Here is a 6000-nt window from a genome sequence, read left to right as displayed (position 1 = left end):
TGTTTTCTGGAGGCTCCCAAATTAAGTGGGATAAGAGACCCCCTCCTCCACCCCATCCCACTTCCCTTTGGTTAAATATCAGCAATTATATGTTTAAAATACAGTGCTGCTATTTGCCATGAAAACCCATCTGTGGTAAAGTGTGGGAGTAGCGGTTCCTGCTGACGTCCCTGAAAAGCCCAGGTCAGTCGCTGAGCTGTATACAAAGGTTATATTTAGAAGACACTGTGGATTCTGTTTTTTAAAATGCCATAAACATGTTTGTAAGGTTATTTTTAGTATTTGCAGACTTTACTGAACCCTCAAGCTGGCGAGTCAGATGCTGTCTGTTGTCAGCCTCTGACCACAGATGGCAGGAAGGAACCCTGTAGTGGGAGTGAGAGGACCCGGGTTCAAATCCCAGCCTGGCCACTTATAAAGCTGGGTGTCTTTGGGCTAATCCTTTAAACTCCCCAAGCTTTAGTTTTCTTATCTGTTACAAGCGGGGCTTGACCTAGAATCATCCTTTTTCTTTTCTTTTCTTTTCTTTTCTTTTCTTTTCTTTTCTTTTCTTTTCTTTTCTTTTCTTTTCTTTTCTTTTCTCTTCTTTTCTTTTCTTTTCTTTTCTTTTCTTTTTTAAAACTCTTACCTTCATGTCCTAGTATTAATTCTAAGACATATGACTGGTAAGGGGTAGGCAAATAGGATTAAATGACAACCAGACTAGAATCCAGGTCCTTCTGACTCCAGTCGGGCACTCTTACCACTGAGCTACCTCACTGCCCAAGGACCATCTTTTAGGATGCTTTCAGTTTGGAATCTCTGACTCTAGAGAGGTTCCCAGGCTCATTGAATCACAGAATGGTAGAACTGGAAGGGAGCTCAGTGATGGTCTTTCATCATCTTCGTTTTACATCTGAAAGCTATGCCTTCTGAGCAAGGATGAGTGATTTTCCCAAAGTCACCCGGCTCCTGAGTGGTTGAACTGGTACCTACCCCAAATCTGCTCATTTCAGTAGCAGTTTGGCCATGCTTGATAATTTAGTGTTTTAAAAATATTTACTTTACATAAAAAAATCAGTGACTTTTTTTCCCTTTAATTTTTGTCCAGTCATGTCTGACTCCACAACTGAAATTTTGGGGTTTTCTTGGCAAAGATACTGGAGAGGTTTGCCATTTCCTCTTTTGGCTCATTTCGCTGATGAGGAAATTGAGGAAAACAGGGTTAAGTGACTTTCTCAGGGTCACAAGGCTGGAGATCTGATTAAAGCAGAGGACTTCCCAAGTTCCAAGTCAGATGTCCTATCTCCACTTCACCCTCAGCTGTCCACTTGTGAGGGTGAATCTTCGTGGATTTAGGTTAGCAAAGCCATTGCTTTTCTTACAATGAAGACTGTAAAATCAATTCAATAGGACCGTGCAGTCTTGGTGCCCTGCTGGCAGACTCTTTAAGAAGTCAGACCACAGAGGGGGTACATCTGAGTAGGGCTCTCGTGGGGGAGCACTTAAAAAACCATGTGTAAAAACTGAAAATGAATGTGTCACGATTTTTTACAATAATCTTGGCCCTGAAGAAGAGCTAAGAGAGAACTCTCCCTTCTCCCTTCTCCCTTCCCCTTTTCTCCTTTCCCACCTCCAGCCCTTTGCACATGTGTGTGGATGGGGAGGAAGATCATGAGGGTGGAACACTGACTGTTCTGTCAGATTTTTTTCAGTATGTTGATCTCTTTTGCTGATTTGGTTCCCCCCCCCCCCCATTTCCTCTTTTTTCTTAAAGAAAAAAAAATCTTTGTTTTAAAGGATGGGTCTGAAGAGGAAGGAGGAAGAATATCGCATATGGGGTTGGTAGGGATTTAGGTGATGTAGCACCAAAAACGTTCAATTGATCATTTGACCCGTCTGCTCTCTCCTCAGCTGCTGCCAACTCAGCTCCCCTATTCTCCTCCCATACAATAAACTCCAGTGACTCCCTGCTACAGTCAGGGTTTTAAATATAAAACCCTCTGACATTCAGGGCTCTTCATCCTTACTGCTCCTCCCGGGTCTCTCCATCCTGGTGCCATCCTAGTGATGAGTCTTCCTGAATTTGTCTGGCCCCATCCTTGTGTTCCAATCCTCCTGGGCCCCCCTGAGACCCTCCTGGGTGAGCAGGACATGCCCACCCTTGCCCCCTGCTGGCAGGGCCTTGGAGAAAGGCTTTGGAGGAGAACTATGCCAATGTACCAGAATTATTTGAGTTTTTGAAAACTGTGAGAGTTTTGCTTTTAATTCATGACCATTTGTTACGATGAAGGATTTGCAGAAGCTTACTTTAGCAGTACAGAATGTAAAATGCTAGGCCAGGAAAATCTAGCCTCAGACAGTTCCTACGGGCAAGCCACTAACCCTCTGTTTGCCTCAGTTTCATGAACTGTAAAATGGGTATAACAATAGCATCTCCCTCCAAGATTTTGTGAAGATAAAATGAAATAGTATTTTCAAAGTATCCAGCATAGAGTAGGTACCTAAGAAATGCTTATTTCCTTCCCCTCTGAATCCTTGCTTTTTGGGGGCCAGAAACAAGAAATTACTCCTCTTTCCTCCCTCATGCTCCCCCAGTCCTTTACACCCACTACTCATGTATTAAATCACACTGTCCCCTTATAATTGATGTTATTTTCAGTCCATTGTGTCTACTTCCTGTTGGTCAAAGGTTAGTAGGATTGGGTGGTGTAGAGCGAGATGGAAAGCTAACAGGAAAAAGAAAGCCTGGAGTATTTTCATACAAGACGCATCCATAGCGATGGGCAAGATTGCACTTGGGTTTGTCGAAAACAGAGAAAGGTAAATGGTCACCAACTTTCTTCAATGCTGGAACCGTTCTATGCCTGTTGTTTAAGGAAGAGAGTTTTTTTCAGAAGAAAGGGATATTTTAAGAGGAAACTTGTTTCCCAATCCTACCCCATCCCTGAAGTCAAGTCATGGGGAGGAGGGTTGGTGATATTCTGAAAACTCTTCAGTATTTTAGTATATTTTATTTATATTTATATACACATATATGTATATATCATATAACACATTATATGATATATATAAAATACACATATATGCACACACAAGGTTTTATTTTAGGTGTCTAAAAGCTATTCATTTTATTATTTAGAGTGAGTGAGTACATGTTTTGTTTTGTGTTTTTGCTATGCACAGAATGAATGATTTTGATCATTTTGGAAGATTGCCTCAAAGAGAGTTGTTTGTTTTGTTTTGTTTTGTTTTCACCTCACAATCTTTGTTCCAGTCACGGTAGATGAATATAGTTTTTACTTTCAGAAAAATCACATGACTCCTTGTTTTGACCACTTCCAAATGAATTTAAACATGGAATCTCAAAAATGGTGTTCTTGTGTTCCATGCATTATACTCTTCTGCTTGTTTAGCATTGACATTTTTTGTATTTCCATTTCTATTAAACCAAGAGTGATTTATTTTGAAACTTAGTAAGAGACTGTGAGTATGTGTATGTGTGTGTGTTGATGGGGGCAGGGGAGAGGCTTTGGGGGGGGCAGCAGTAATTTCTTATCTTTATAAAGAACTCTTGTCTGTACCCCAGGATTTTATTGCCTTCCACCCAGAGAATCTGATATACAGCTTAAAATGTGTAGATTTTAGAAAAGTGATATAAAAATTTGATGACTTTATGGAAGATGCATTTTTATTTCTTGGTAATTGTGCACAGAAACAGCTTAAATTGAAATACTCTTATTTGAGCTTTTAAAATCAATTTTGCTTTAAATCAACTTATAGCATTTATATAATGCCTTAACATTTATAAGTGTTTTACAAATACCATAATGACCAACATTTATATACTATATGCCAGACACTAGGCGAAGGACTTTATAATTATTATTACCTTTGATCCTCACAGTGACCCTTTGGGGTGGGTGCTATTCTTATCCCCATTTAATAGATGAGGAAACAGAGGCAAACAGAGGTCGAGTGCCGTGCTAGTCTGCTGTGCCCTGGGTCTGCTCTGACTCCGGGCTTAGGGCCTGGCACCACCGAGGTGCCCCACGAAGCCCCTGGCACTCAAGCTGCAGCTTTTATTTCTCGCGAGTACATTATGGGGCAGAATAAGGGAGGAAGGTCTTTGCAGAGGCTCCTTCAGGATGAGGATTGTGAGCAGCCTCGGAGGTCAGGATCCTGGATTAAGAGCAGGAAGGTCTGGCCTGTTTCACCGATGCTCTTTGATTGGTTCCAGATTTGTCCGGAGTCACTCGAGTGGAAGCAGCAGAGCTAGACTTCAGCCCCCCATTGTGGGTTTCCTGAACTCCCCACTCAAGTCCTTCTGCCTTTTCCACAGTGGATTGTCCTCTGACTCACTCTTCCTTGTGCTTGCTCCTTGGCAGCACGGACGGCCGGTCCGGCTCCGATTGACCGGGGCTGCCAGGGTTTCGGGTGATTCGTGACTCATTAATGTTTAGACAAATGAGACACATGATACAGGTGTCCCGAGCCTGAGAAAACAGCTCAATTGTGAGTGGACAAAGAATAAAGATCCACAACGTCTCCCCCAGAATCACGGAAGAACCTTTTCTGTAGATTTGTAAGGGAGCTTCCGGGCCGTCCAGGTCAGTCATGGCCGAGTCCATGCTCAGACCACTCCAGTTGCGAGGCTCATCTCTCCCTTCCAGTTCTTGAAGCATACAGAGAAGTTTGGGGCCGCATGCCGAGGATGAAACATTTGCTGTGGTGTAGTGTAGACACTCTGTGCACTATAGATGACAATTTTACCTATATTAATTTACCTATCCTGGTTTATTAAATAGTTATATATTACAATGATACATTTTTGTTATTTAAACTATAAATATCACGAAATTATGGTCATTTTTTTTCTTGAAGTGACACACCACCCAAGTTATGCTTGATTTTTTGACGAATTTTGACACACCAAGCTCAAAAGGTTGCCCATCACTGATTTAGAGCCATTGGCCTTTTCTGGGTTCCATAGTGCCTGCCTCCTTTACATGTATTATATATGTCACTAGCTTTATTTTATTTTTTATAAACCCTTACCTTCTGTCTTAGAACCAACCCTAAGGACCTGCTCCAAGCAGGAGAGTGGTAAGGGCTAGGCAATGTTAGCTTACGTGACGTGTCTGGGGACACACAGCTAGGAATTGTCTGGACCTCCTAAATCCAGGCCTAACCCTCTATCCTCTGAGCCACGGAGCCCCCCGAGCTGCCCCCTGTAACTTGCTTTAGTATTAAAACAGTCGCCATAGAACAGCTGGCTCAGAGGAGTGATCCTGTGCTGCAAACACATTTCTTAGTCCTAAGGACTGTGGACTTTGTGTGTTACTCTCCTCTACATTAATTAATCCTCTTTATTAATCTCTTCTTAACCTTTTGTTTTGTGTTATTTTGGTTTTTTTTAGTTAAGACTATCAGAAATAACGGGCACGAGTTTCTGTTCCCACATCACGCCCTTTGCAAGTTAGCTGTCACTGTCGCGTTCATTGTCTTCTTGGTGCTCAGTGGCCGTCCCCAGCCGTGGCACGCTCTCCTTCCTTACTGCTCCCTGCATCGCACACTTCTCGGGTTCCTCCCCGTCCTAGCTAAAACCTCACCTTCTGCTAGAAGCCTTTTCCAGTCTCTCTCCATGCTGGTGCCTTCCCTCCTGAGCCCCCCTCCGCACCGCCTTGGGATTCCACCCCTGGCATGTGCCCCAGGAGCTCCGGGGATCTCCAGTGCCTGGTATAGATTTATGTTATGTTAATATAATCTATATCAGTATATTAATGCTAACTGATCAATTGACTGCAATCAGTCAAACCTGCTGACTTCAGGTGGAAGAATGAGGCCACTACATGCATCCAGCACTGGGCAGCTATTTACACTCAATATCCACCTTCAGGAGCTGGTCCCCAGCTGGTGGAAAATTCAGGGTTACTCTATTCTTTCTGTCTCTATCCCCCCTCCCTCTCTCTCTCTCTGTATCTCTCTGTGTTTGTCTGTCTCCCCCTCTGCTTCTCTCTT

Source organism: Gracilinanus agilis, chromosome 6, assembly GCF_016433145.1.
Source record: "Gracilinanus agilis isolate LMUSP501 chromosome 6, AgileGrace, whole genome shotgun sequence".
Taxonomy (NCBI): Eukaryota; Metazoa; Chordata; class Mammalia; order Didelphimorphia; family Didelphidae; genus Gracilinanus; species Gracilinanus agilis.
Note: the sequence above shows the minus strand (reverse complement) of the source record.